Below are 15,284 nucleotides of genomic sequence, written 5' to 3'. Positions count from 1 at the left end.
CACAGCGGAGACGTTTCTAACTTAATAAAATAAATATGAAATCAGAAAAATTATAATTTATTTTACAAAATTTGACATGTTGACACAATTGTCTCCAAATTTTTAAAGAGACACTACACAATTTTAACACATTTTATATTTTTGTAAACATGCAGAATATTTGTCTAAATGGTCTAAATGATATACATAAATAAACTAAGTTTACATATTAAGATAATTTCTAACAAAAATATTCAAAGGTTGAATCTAAAGCAAAATAGGCTCCTACAGTATGTGATATATTAGAGTCTTACGTGTAAAATAGCCCATCCATATCATTTTACTGTTTGACTGTTCAGTACTGTTCATATTTACATTTAAAAAGCAGACATACAAGTAACTTAAAAGTTACTTTTCTAAGTAACTAATTACTTTTGATATACAGTAACCGGTAGAGTAATTCAGTTACTTTTAAAAGAAGTAATTAGTAACTGTAACGAATTACTAATTTTTTAGTAACTTGCCCAACACTGGTGACTATTGTGTTCAGTCCAGGACTCTTATTAATCATGTAAAGTTAGGGGAAAGATCGGTCATTGCATAATCAGTGTAAACATGTCACTTCCTGTTGTCAGCTGGTGGCGCTATAACCATAAGTGACTATTGACATGTAGATGTATTCAGTCCAGGACTCTTATTAATCATGTGAAGTTTGGGACAGATCAGACATTGCATAATCAGTGTAAACATGTCACTTCCTGTTGTCAGCTGGTGGAGCTATAACCATAAGTGACTATTGACATGTAGATGTGTTCAGTCCAGGACTCTTATTAATAATGTGAAGTAAGGGAAAGATCAGACATTGCATAATCAGTGTAAACATGTCACTTCCTGTTGCCAGCTAGTGGCGCTATAACCATAAGTGACTATTGACATGTAGATGTGTTCAGTCCAGAACTCTTATTAATAATGTGAAGTAAGGGAAAGATCGGACATTGCATAATCAGTGTAAACATGTCACTTCCTGTTGCCAGCTGGTGGCGCTATAACCATAAGTGACTATTGACTTGTTGATTTTCTCAGTCCAGGACTCGTTTTAATGATGTGAAGTTTGGGACAGATCAGACATTGGATAATCATTGTAAACATGTCACTTCCTGTTGCCAGCTGGTGGCGCTATAACCATAAGTGACTATTGACATGTAGATGTGTTCAGACAAGGACTCATATTAAAAATGTGAAGTTTGGGACAGATCAGACATTGGATAATCATTGTAAACATGTCAATTCCTGTTGCCAGCTGGTGGCGCTATAACCATAAGTGACTATTGACATCTAGATGTGTTCAGGTCATGAATCTTAGCAATCATGTGAAGTTTGGGACAGATCGGACACTGTATGCCTGAGTTCCAGCAACCTGTTTCATAGCGAAACATCAAACTTTGGCTGGCCGAAATAGACACAAATTTTAATATAGAATCAAATCCTTCGCAATTTAGCATCACAAAGGCCTTAAGATGAGACTCGCCAAATATGATGATGATCCGACGAAAACTGTAGGAGGAGTTAGTTAAAGTATAGTCTCGCGTAGCCAGACCTTCAATACTGAAGGTCTGGTGTTTTTCGCTGCTTTTTCTGGACAAAGCCCCCCACGAGCTGTTTGACCGACATATCAAACAACCAATCACAGTTTGTTTCATCTAGCGTCACGTTTTGGACTCCCCACAATAACGAGCCGGCTGGCAACAAGTCAGGTTTTGAAATAACCAGTCGCAACCGAATAGCATCTAAATAAACAACATTACTCACCATAGAACAACGTTGTGCACTTCATCAACAGCCACACCAATGAGATGCTCCCGTTAAACGTCTGTTTGAAGCATATCTCTCTACTTTTTAACACATACAAGCAATTCAGGAGAACCAAACTTTTTGACTCAACTAACTGCCTCAAGCAAAACTCTTGGACATCTTTTAGAGAGTCGATGCCGCGAACTTTGCATATTTTTGAAAATCCAATGTTTAGGTGATCATGATAACTGCTCATTATTATCCACGTGAACACGACTGATTCTCTTCCTCAATGGAACGTCAGAGCTTTGTTTTCCAGGGACCGAAACTAATCGCGACACTCGCATCTCCTGGAAATCCTTTTTTTTTCAACCAATCAAAGACGACTTTAACATTCTCACAGGGTTTCCAGAAAAGTGAACGAAAAACATCAGACGTTCAGCCAACAGTTTGTGGGCGTGACGTCTGAGGCTGAGACTAGTTAAAGTATGACTGCTGGAAATGAGAAAAACTGAGCCAAAATCTGAGAAATAGTTCAAAATAGCTGACTTCCTGTTTGGTTAAGGGCATTGCTCCAAGAGACTTTTTTGTAGGGCTTGTAATAATACATGAGCATACCGAAATTCGTACATGTAAGTTAAACACAGTCCAAGGGCTGCTTCATTCAATATTTGAAAGTGGCGCTAAAACATGTTCCTTCAGGTTGCCAGCTGGTGGCGCTATGGCTATAAATGAAAATTGTTATGTAGATGTGTTCAGGTCAGGACTCTTAGCAATCATGTGAAATTTGGGACAGATCGGACATTGTATGCATGAGTTCCAGCAACTTCCTGTTTCATTGGAAAACATCAAACTTTGTCGGGCCAGAACCGACACAAATTTTTACGTAGAGTCAAATCCTTCGCAATTTAGCATCACAAAGGCCTTAAGATGACACTCACCAAATATGAAGATGATCCGACGAAAACTGTAGGAGGAGTTAGTTAAAGTATGACGTCTGGAAATGACAAAAACTGCGCCCAAATCACAAAAATAACTCCGAATAGCTGACTTCCTGTTTGGTTTACGGCTTCGCGCCAAGAGACTTTTTTGTAGGTCTTGTCATGCTACAGACGCGTACCGAATTTCGTAATTGTACGTCAAACACAGTCCGAGGGCTGCTTCTTTGAAAATTTGTAGGTGGCGCTATAGAGCCATTTTCTCACGCCTAATTCTAAAGCCTACACCACATGTAAATTTTCATCACTCTTGACATCTGTGCAAAATTTCCTGAGTTTTCGAGTATGTTTAGGCCCTCTAAAGTCCCGCTGAAGTCGGAGAAAAAGAAAAAAAATAATAATTAAAGCTGCAAGCAGCGATGGAAGGGCCCTCGCACGCATGTGCACCGCTACCCTATGGGATTAGTAAAGCAGTGAACCAGGGGGATATGAATTAAAATGGGTAAATACAGGTGGATATTCAAAAGAAATTTGATGTGCCACAACGCCTGTGTGCAGTAGGTGGCGCTGTGACTGTACCTGATTATTGTTATATTGACGTGTTCAGGCCGGGACCCTTATCAAACTTGTGAAGTCGGGGCCAGATCGGATAATGTATGCCTGAATTACAACAGCTTCCTGTTTCATGGCGAAATATCACACTTTGCCAGGCTGCCACGGACACGCCCTTCAACGAAAAGTCAAGATCTTCGCAATTTATCACGGCAAAGGGCTTAACATCAGTCTGACCAAATATGATGATGATTTGATTAAATCTCTAAGAGCAGTAAATCACAGCGTAAAACATGGCATTTCCTGCTACCTCTAGGTGGCGCTATGACTGATGTTGAATATTGGCACTAAAATGTGTTCAGGTCAAGACCCTTATCAAACATGTGAAGCGTGGGGCAGATTGGACATTGTATGCCTGAGTTATAACAACTTCCTGTTTCATGGCGAAAATGCCGAACTTTGTCAGGCCGCCACGGACACACCCTCCAACGAAAAGTCAAGATCTCCGCAATTTAGCATCGCAAAGGCCTTTAGATGAGATTGACCAAATATGATAATGATCGGATTAAATCTCTAGGAGGAGTTCGTTAAAGTACGACACTTGGAAATGTCAAAAAATGACAGAGAAAATTCAAAATGGCCGACTTCCTGTGGGGTTTAGAGCTTAGCTCCAAGAGACTTTTTTGTAGGTCTTGGGGTGCTAGATGATCCTACCAAATTTCGTATCTGTACGTTTTTCGTAGTGGGGGGGCTGTTCTCTTGAAATTTTGCAGGTGGCGCTATCGAGCCATTTCTACACGCCCACTTCTGACGCCTATACTACATGTAAATTTTCGCCACTTCTGACGCGTGTGCAAATTTTCATGAGTTTTCGGGTATGTTTAGGCCCTCAAAAATGCAATCCATTTCGGAGAAGAAGAAGAAGAAGAAGAAGAAGAAGAAGAAGAAGAAGAAAAATAATAATAATAATAAACGGAGCAAAAACAATAGGGTCCTCACACCCTGGTGTGCTCGGGCCCTAATTAAAACTGCAAGCAGTGATGGAAGGGCCCTCGCACGCATGTGCACCGCCACTCTATGGCCTTAGTAAAGCAATAAACCAGGGGGATTGAAATTTCCGTGGATAAATATAGGTGGATATTCAAAGGAACTTTGAAGTGCCACTACTCCTTTATGCAGCAGGTGGCGCTATGATTGTAATGGATTGTTGTAACATTGATGTGTTGAGGCCAGGACCCTTGTCAAACGTATGATGTCTGTGACAGGTCGGACATTGCATGTCTGAGTTACAACAGCTTTCTCATGGCGAAAAATCTAACTTTGACAGGCCACAACGGACACACCCCTTTAACGAAATGTCAAGATCTTCACAATTTATCATTGTGAAGTCCCTAAGTTCAGGCTGACCAAATATGATGATGATCTGAATACATTTCAATGAGCAGTAAATTACAGTGTAAAACATGTCATTTCCTGCTTCCAGCAGGTGGCGTTATAACTTTGTCTGAATATTGCCATGTTGATGTGTTCAGGACAGGACAATTATCAAACTTGTGAAGCGTGGGTCAGATTGGACATTTTAAACCTGAGTTAGAACAACTTCCTGTTTCATTGAGAAACACGGAAATTGGCAAGCCACCACATACACACCCTCCATTGAAATGTCAAGATCTCCACAATTTAGCATTGCAAAGCCGTTTAGATGACACTCACCAAATATGATGATTATCTGATTAAATTTATAGGAGGAGTTTGTTAAAATACGAAGGGCAGAAATGGCAAAATTTGCACTCATATTACAGAGAAAATTCAAAATGGCTGACTTCCTGTGGGGTTTAGAGCTTTGCTCCAAGAGACTTTTTTGTAGGTCTTGGGGTGATACATGATCCTACCGCATTTCGTATCTGTGCGATTAACAAAGCGGGGGGGCTGCTCTATTGAATTTTTGTAGGTGGCGCTATAGAGCCATTTTAACACCCCAAGTTCTGAGGCCTATATCACATGAAAATATTCGCCACTTTTGACATGTGTGCAACGTTTCATGACTTTTTGAGCTCGTTTAGGCTGCCAAAAATGGGATTCATTTAGCAATACTTTGCGAGGCCGCAACGGACACGCCCTTTAACGAAAAGTCAAGGTCGTTGCTATTTATCATCACACAAGGTCTTGAGATTAGACTGATGAAATATGATGTTGATATGGTTAAATCTCTAAGAGCAGTAAGTCACAGCATAAAAGGTGATTTTTCCTGCTGCCTCTAGGTGGCGCTATGACTGATACTGAATTATGCCATGTTGATGTGTTCAAGCCGGGACCCTTATGAAACGTGTGAAGTTGGGGGCAGATCGGACTATGTATGTCTGAATTACAACAGCTTCCTGTTTCATGGTGAAACATCACACTTTGCCAGGCCGCCACGGACACGCCCTTCAACAAAAAGTCAAGATCTTTGCAATTTATCACCGCAACAGGCTTAACATCAGTCAGACCAAATATGATGATGATTTGATTAAATCTCTAAGAGCAGTAAATCACAGCGCAAAACATGGTATTTCCTACTACCTCTAGGTGGCGCTATCAGTGAAGTTGAATATTGGCATTGAAATGTGTTCACGCCAAGACCCTTATCAAACGTATGAAGCGTGGGGCAGATTGGACATTGTATGCCTGAGTTAGAGCCACTTCCTGTTTCATGGCGAAAATGCAGAAATTTGTCAGGCCGCCACGGACACACCCTCTGACGAAAAGTCAAGATCTCCGCAATTTAACATCGCAAAGGCCTTTAAATGAGATTGACCAAATATGACGATGATCGGATTAAATCTGTAGGAGGAGTTCGTTAAAGTATGAAGCCTGGAAATGACCAAATTTGCACAAAAATCAAGGCAAAAATTCAAAATGGTGGACTTCCTGTTGGGTTTAGAGCTTCGCTCCAAGAGACTTTTTTGTAGGTCTTGGGGTGATAGATGATCCTACCAAATTTCGTATCTGTACGTTTTTCGTAGCGGGGGGGCTGTTCTCTTGAAATTTTGCAGGTGGCGCTATCGAGCCATTTCTACACGCCCACTTCTGGCGCCTATACCACATGTAAATTTTCGCCACTTCTGACATGTGTGCAAAATTTCATGAGTTTTCAAGGATGTTTCGCCCCTCAAAAATGCGATTCACTTTGGAGAAGAAGAAGAATAAATAATAATTAAAACTGCAAGCAGTGATGGAAGGGCCCTCGCACGCATGTGCACCGCCACTCTATGGCCTTAGTAAAGCAATAAACCAGGGGGATTGAAATTTCCGTGGATAAATATAGGTGGATATTCAAAGGAACTTTGAAGTGCCACTACTCCTTTATGCAGCAGGTGGCGCTATGATTGTAATTGATTGTTGTAACATTGATGTGTTGAGGCCAGGAACCTTGTCAAACGTATGATGTCTGTGACAGGTCGGACATTGCATGTCTGAGTTACAACAGCTTTCTCATGGCGAAAAATCAAACTTTGACAGGCCACAACGGACACGCCCCTTTAACGAAATGTCAAGATCTTCACAATTTATCATTGTGAAGTCCCTAAGTTCAGACTGACCAAATATGATCATGATCTGAATACATTTCAATGAGCAGTAAATCACAGTGTAAAACATGTCATTTCCTGCTTCCAGCAGGTGGCGCTATAACTTTTACTGAATATTGCCATGTTGATGTGTTCAGGACAGGACAATTATCAAACTTGTGAAGCGTAGGTCAGATTGGAAATTTTTAAACCTGAGTTAGAACAACTTCCTGTTTCATTGAGAAACACAGAAATTTGGCAAGCCGCCACATACGCACCCTCTATTGAAATGTCAAGATCTCCGCAATTTAGCATGGCAAAGCCCTTTAGATGACACTCACCAAATATGATGATTATCTGATTAAATTTATAGGTGGAGTTTGTTAAAATACGAAGGCCAGAAATGGCAAAATTTGCACTCAAATTACAGAGAAAATTCAAAATGGCTGACTTCCTGTGGGGTTTAGAGCTTTGCTCCAAGAGACTTTTTTGTAGGTCTTGGGGTGATACATGATCCTACCGCATTTCGTATCTGTGCGATTAACGTAGAGGGGGGGCTGCTCTATTGAATTTTTGTAGGTGGCGCTATAGAGCCATTTTAACACCCAAGTTCTGAAGCCTATATCACATGAAAATATTCGCCACTTTTGACACGTGTGCAACGTTTCATGACTTTTTGAGCTCGTTTAGGCTGTCAAAAATGGAATTTATTTAGCGGAACTTTGCGAGGCCGCAACGGACACGCCCTTTAACGAAAAGTCAAGGTCGTTGCTATTGATCATCACACAAGGTCTTGAGATTAGACTGATGAAATATGATGTTGATATGGTTAAATCTCTAAGAGCAGTAAGTCACAGCATAAAAGGTGGTATTTCCTGCTGCCTCTAGGTGGCGCTATGACTGATACTGAATTATGCCCTGTTGATGTGTTCAGGCCGGGACCCTTATCAAATGTGTGAAGTTGGGGGCAGATCGGACTATGTATGTCTGAATTACAACAGCTTCCTGTTTCATGGTGAAACATCACACTTTGCCAGGCCGCCACGGACACGCCCTTCAACGAAAAGTCAAGATCTTTGCAATTTATCACTGCAACAGGCTTAACATCAGTCAGACCAATTATGATGATGATTTGATTAAATCTCTAAGAGCAGTAAATCACATTGCAAAACATGGTATTTCCTTCTACCTCTAGATGGCGCTATGAGTGAAGTTGAATATTGGCATTGAAATGTGTTCAGGCCAAGACCCTTATCAAACATGTGAAGCGTGGGGCAGATTGGACATTGTATGCCTGAGTTAGAGCCACTTCCTGTTTCATGGCGAAAATGCAGAAATTTGTCAGGCCGCCACGGACACACCCTCTGACGAAAAGTCAAAATCTCCGCAATTTAACATCGCAAAGGCCTTTAGATGAGATTGACCAAATATGACGATGATTGGATTAAATCTGTAGGAGGAGTTCGTTAAAGTATGAAGCCTGGAAATGACCAAATTTGCACAAAAATCAAGGCAAAAATTCAAAATGGCGGACTTCCTGTTGGGTTTAGAGCTTCGCTCCAAGAGACTTTTTTGTAGGTCTTGGGGTGATAGATGATCCTACCAAATTTCGTATCTGTACGTTTTTCGTAGCGGGGGGGCTGTTCTCTTGAAATTTTGCAGGTGGCGCTATCGAGCCATTTATACACGCCCACTTCTGGCGCCTATACCACATGTAAATTTTCGCCACTTCGGACATGTGTGCAAAATTTCATGAGTTTTCGAGCATGTTTCGCCCCTCAAAAATGCGATTCACTTTGGAGAAGAAGAAGAATAAATAATAATAATAATAATAATAATAATAATAATAATCATAATAATACACCGACCAAAAACAATAGGGTCCTCGCACCCCGGTGTGCTCGCGCACTAATAATAATAATAATAATAATAATAATAATAATAATAATAAACCGAGCAAAAACAATAGGGTCCTCGCACCCTGGTGTGCTCGGGCCCTAATTAAAACTGCAAGCAGTGATGGAAGGGCCCTCGCACGCATGTGCACCGCCACTCTATGGCCTTAGTAAAGCAATAAACCAGGGGGATTGAAATTTCCGTGGATAAATATAGGTGGATATTCAAAGGAACTTTGAAGTGCCACTACTCCTTTATGCAGCAGGTGGCGCTATGATTGTAATTGATTGTTGTAACATTGATGTGTTGAGGCCAGGACCCTTGTCAAACGTATGATGTCTGCGACAGGTCGGACATTGCATGTCTGAGTTACAACAGCTTTCTCATGGCGAAAAATCAAACTTGGACAGGCCACAACGGACACGCCCCTTTAACGAAATGTCAAGATCTTCACAATTTATCATTGTGAAATCCCTAAGTTCAGACTGACCAAATATGATGATGATCTGAATACATTTAGATGAGCAGTAAATCACAGTGTAAAACATGTCATTTCCTGCTTCCAGCAGGTGGCGCTATAACTTTAACTGAATATTGCCATGTTGATGTGTTCAGGACAGGACAATTATCAAACTTGTGAAGCGTGGGTCAGATTGGACATTTTAAACCTGAGTTAGAACAACTTCCTGTTTCATTGAGAAACACAGAAATTTAGCAAGCCGCCACATACACACCCTCCATTGAAATGTCAAGATCTCCGCAATTTAGCATTGCAAAGCCCTTTAGATGACACTCACCAAATATGATGATTATCTGATTAAATTTATAGGAGGAGTTTGTTAATATACGAAGGCCAGAAATGGCAAAATTTGCACTCAAATTACAGAGAAAATTCAAAATGGCTGACTTCCTGTGGGGTTTAGAGCTTTGCTCCAAGAGACTTTTTTGTAGGTCTTGGGGTGATACATGATCCTACCGCATTTCGTATCTGTGCGATTAACGTAGCGGGGGGGCTGCTCTATTGAATTTTTGTAGGTGGCGCTACAGAGCCATTTTAACACCCCAAGTTCTGAGGCCTATATCACATGAAAATATTCGCCACTTTTGACACGTGTGCAACGTTTCATGACTTTTTGAGCTCGTTTAGGCTGTCAAAAATGGGATTCATTTAGCGATACTTTGCGAGGCCGCCACGGACACGCCCTTTAACGAAAAGTCAAGGTCGTTGCTATTTATCATCACACAAGGTCTTGAGATTAGACTGATGAAATATGATGTTGATATGGTTAAATCTCTAAGAGCAGTAAGTCACAGCATAAAAGGTGGTATTTCCTGCTGCCTCTAGGTGGCGCTATGACTAATACTGAATTATGCCATGTTGATGTGTTCAGGCCGGGACCCTTATGAAACGTGTGAAGTTGGGGGCAGATCGGACTATGTATGTCTGAATTACAACAGCTTCCTGTTTCATGGTGAAACATCACACTTTGCCAGGCTGCCACGGACACGCCCTTCAACGAAAAGTCAAGATCTTTGCAATTTATCACCGCAACAGGCTTAACATCAGTCAGACCAAATATGATGATGATTTGATTAAATCTCTAAGAGCAGTAAATCACAGCGTAAAACATGGTATTTCCTCCTACCTCTAGGTGGCGCTATGAGTGAAGTTGAATATTGGCATTGAAATGTGTTCAGGCCAAGACCCTTATCAAACATGTGAAGCGTGGGGCAGATTGGACATTGTATGCCTGAGTTAGAGCCACTTCCTGTTTCATGGCGAAAATGCAGAAATTTGTCAGGCCGCCACGGACACACCCTCTGACGAAAAGTCAAGATCTCCTCAATTTAACATTGCAAAGGCCTTTAGATGAGATTGACCAAATATGACGATGATCTGATTAAATCTGTAGGAGGAGTTCGTTAAAGTATGAAGCCTGGAAATGACCAAATTTGCACAAAAATCAAGGCAAAAATTCAAAATGGCGGACTTCCTGTTGGGTTTAGAGCTTCGCTCCAAGAGACTTTTTTGTAGGTCTTGGGGTGATAGATGATCCTACCAAATTTCGTATCTGTACGTTTTTCGTAGCGGGGGGGCTGTTCTCTTGAAATTTTGCAGGTGGCGCTATCGAGCCATTTCTACACGCCCACTTCTGGCGCCTATACCACATGTAAATTTTCGCCACTTCTGACATGTGTGCAAAATTTCATGAGTTTTCGAGCATGTTTCGCCCCTCAAAAATGCGATTCACTTTGGAGAAGAAGAAGAATAAATAATAATAATAATAATTAAAGCTGCAAGCAGCGATGGAAGGGCCCTCGCACGCATGTGCACCGCTACCCTATGGCATTAGTAAAGCAGTAAACCAGGGGGGTATGATTTAAAGTGGATAAATACAGGTGGATATTCAAAGGGAAACTGATGTGCCACACCGCCTGTGTGCAGCAGGTGGCGCTATGGCGGTACCTGATTATTGTTATATTGACGTGTTCAGGCCGGGACCCTTATCAAACTTGTGAAGTCGCGGGCAGATTGGATAATGTATGCCTGAATTACAACAGCTTCCTGTTTCATGGCGAAATATCACACTTTGCCAGGCTGCCACGGACACGCCCTTCAACGAAAAGTCAAGATCTTCGCAATTTATCACCGCAAAGGGCTTAACATCAGTCTGACCAAATATGATGATGATTTGATTAAATCTCTAAGAGCAGTAAATCACAGAGTAAAACATGGCATTTCCTGCTACCTCTAGGTGGCGCTATGACTGATGTTGAATATTGGCATTAAAATGTGTTCAGGCCAAGACTCTTATCAAACATGTGAAGTGTGTGGCAGATTGGACATTGTATGCCTGAGTTATAACAACTTCCTGTTTCATGGCGAAAATGCCGAACTTTGGCAGGCCGCCACGGACACACCCTCCAGCGAAAAGTCAAGATCTCCGCAATTTAGCATCGCAAAGGCCTTTAGATGAGACTGACCAAATATGATGATGATCGGATTAAATCTCTAGGAGGAGTTCGTTAAAGTACGACGCTTGGAAATGTCAAAAAATGACAGAAAAAATTCAAAATGGCCGACTTCCTGTGGGGTTTAGAGCTTCGCTCCAAGAGACTTTTTTGTAGGTCTTGGGGTGCTAGATGATCCTACCAAATTTCGTATCTGTACGTTTTTCGTAGTGGGGGGGCTGTTCTCTTGAAATTTTGCAGGTGGCGCTATCGAGCCATTTCTACACGCCCACTTCTGACGCCTATACTACATGTAAATTTTCGCCACTTCTGATGCGTGTGCAAATTTTCATGAGTTTTCGGGTATGTTTAGGCCTTCAAAAATGCGATTCATTTCGGAATATAATAATAATAATAATAATTAAAGCTGCAAGCAGCGATGGAAGGGCCCTCGCACACATGTGCACCGCTACCCTATGGCATTAGTAAAGCAGTAAACCAGGGGGGTATGAATTAAAGTGGGTAAATACAGGTGGATATTCAAAGGGAAACTGATGTGCCACACCGCCTGTGTGCAGCAGGTGGCGCTATGACGGTACCTGATTATTGTTATATTGACGTGTTCAGGCCGGGACCCTTATCAAATGTGTGAAGTCTGGAGCAGATCAAACAATGTATGCCTGAATTACAACAGCTTCCTGTTTCATGGTGAAACATCACACTTTGCCAGGCTGCCACGGACACGCCCTTCAACGAAAAGTCAAGATCTTCTCAATTTATCATCGCAAAGGGCTTAATATCAGTCTGACCAAATATGATGATGATTTTATTAAATCTTTAAGAGCAGTAAATCACAGTGTAAAACATGGCATTTCCTGCTGCCTCTAGGTGGCGCTATGACTGAAGCTGAATATTGGCATTGAAATGTGTTCAGGTCAAGACTCTTATCAAATGTGTGAAGCGTGGGGCAGATTGGACATTGTATACCTGAGTTAGAGCCACTTCCTGTTTCATGGCGAAAACACAGAAATTTGGCAGGCCCCACGGACACACCCTCCAACGAAAAGTCAAGATCTCCGCAATTTAGCATCACAAAGGCCTTTAGATAAGACTGACCAAATATGATGATGATCGGATTAAATCTGTAGGAGGAGTTCGTTAAAGTACGAAGCCCGGAAATGCCAAAATTTGCTCAGAAATCACAGTGAAAATTCAAAATGGCCGACTTCCTGTGGGGTTTAGAGCTTCGCTCCAAGAGACTTTTTTGTAGGTCTTGGGGTGATAGATGATCCTACCAAATTTCGTATCTGTAAGTTTTTCGTAGCGGGGGGGCTGATCTCTTGAAATTTTGCAGGTGGCGCTATCGAGCCATTTCTACACGTTCACTTCTGACGCCTATAGCACATGTAAATTTTCGGCACTTATGACGCGTGTGCAAATTTTCATGAGTTTTCGCTTATGTTTAGCCCCTCAAAAATGCGATTCACTTTGGAGAAGAAGAAGAATAAATAATAATTAAAGCTGCAAGCAGCGATGGAAGGGCCCTCGCACGCATGTGCACCGCCACCCTATGGCATTAGTTAAGCAGTGAACCGGAGGGATATGCATTAAAGTGGGTAAATATAGGTGGAGATTCAAAGGACAAAAAATGTGCCACACCGCCTGTGTGCAGCAGGTGGCGCTATGACTGTACCTGATTATTGTTATATTGACGTGTTCAGGCCGGGACCCTTAACAAACTTGTGAAGTCGGGGGCAGATCGGATAATGTATGCCTGAATTACAACAGCTTCCTGTTTCATGGTGAAATATCACACTTTGCCAGGCTGCCACAGACACGCCCTTCAACGAAAAGTCAAGATCTTCGTAATTTATCACGGCAAAGGGCTTAACATCAGTCTGACCAAATATGATGATGATTTGATTAAATCTCTAAGAGCAGTAAATCACAGCGTAAAACATGGCATTTCCTGCTACCTCTAGGTGGCGCTATGACTGAAGCTGAATATTGGCATTAAAATGTGTTCAGGTCAAGACTCTTATCAAACATGTGAAGCGTGGGTCAGATCGGACATTGTATGCCTGAGTTATAACAACTTCCTGTTTCATGGCGAAAATGTCGAACTTTGTCCGGCCGCCACGGACACACCCTCCAACGAAAAGTCAAGATCTCCGCAATTTAGCATCGCAAAGGCCTTTAGATGAGACTGACCAAATATGATAATGATCGGATTAAATCGCTAGGAGGAGTTCGTTAAAGTGCGACGCTTGGAAATGTCAAAAAATGACAGAGAAAATTCAAAATGGCCGACTTCCTGTGGGGTTTAGAGCTTCGCTCCAAGAGACTTTTTTCTAGGTCTTGGGGTGCTTGATGTTCCTACCAAATTTCGTATCTGTATGTTTTTCGTAGTGGGGGGGCTGTTCTCTTGAAATTTTGCAGGTGGCGCTATCGAGCCATTTCTACACGCCCACTTCTGACGCCTATACTACATGTAAATTTTCGCCACTTCTGACGCGTGTGCAAATTTTCATGAGTTTTCGGGTATGTTTAGGCCTTCAAAAATGCGATTCATTTCGGAATATAATAATAATAATAATAATTAAAGCTGCAAGCAGCGATGGAAGGGCCCTCGCACGCATGTGCACTGCTACCCTATGGCATTAGTAAAGCAGTGAACCAGGGGAATGTGAATTAAAGTGGGTAAATACAGGTGGATATTCAAAGGGAAACTGATGTGCCACACCGCCTGTGTGCAGCAGGTGGTGCTATGACTGAAGCTGAATATTGGCATTGAAATGTGTTCAGGCCAAGAACCTTATCAAACATGTGAAGTCTGGGGCAGATCGAACAATGTATGTCTGAATTACAACAGCTTCCTGTTTCATGGCGAAACATCACACTTTGCCAGGCCGCCACGGACACGCCCTTCAACGAAAAGTCAAGATATTCACAATTTATCACCGCAGAGGGCTTTACATCAATCTAACCAAATATGATGATGATTTGATTAAATCTCTAAGAGCAGTAAATCACAGCGTAAAACATGGTATTTCCTGCTACCTCTAGGTGGCGCTATGACTGAAGCTGAATATTGGCATTGAAATGTGTTCAGGCCAAGACCCTAATCAAACATGTGAAACGTGGGGCAGATTGGACATTGTATACCTGAGTTAGAGCCACTTCCTGTTTCATGGCGAAAACGCCGAAATTTGGCAGCCCGCCACGGACACACCCTCCAACGAAAAGTCAAGATCTCTGCAATTTAGCATCGCAAAGGCCTTTAGATAAGACCGACCAAATATGACGATGATCGGATTAAATCTGTAGGAGGAGTTTGTTGCAGTATGAAGCCTGGAAATGACCAAATTTGCACAAAAATCAAGGCAAAAATTCAAAATGGCCGACTTCCTGTGGGGTTTAGAGCTTCGCTCCAAGAGACTTTTTTGTAGGTCTTGGGGTGATAGATGATCCTACCAAATTTCGTATCTGTACATTTTTCGTAGCGGGGGGGGGCGGTTCGCTTGAAATTTTGCAGGTGGCGCTATCGAGCCATTTCTACACGCCCACTTCTGGCGCCTATGCCACATGTAAATTTTCGCCACTTCTGACATGTGTGCAACGTTTTATG

Source organism: Misgurnus anguillicaudatus, chromosome 11 (assembly GCF_027580225.2).
Source record: "Misgurnus anguillicaudatus chromosome 11, ASM2758022v2, whole genome shotgun sequence".
Taxonomy (NCBI): Eukaryota; Metazoa; Chordata; class Actinopteri; order Cypriniformes; family Cobitidae; genus Misgurnus; species Misgurnus anguillicaudatus.
The sequence above is the reverse complement of the archived record's forward strand: the minus strand, read 5'-3'. Positions refer to the sequence as shown.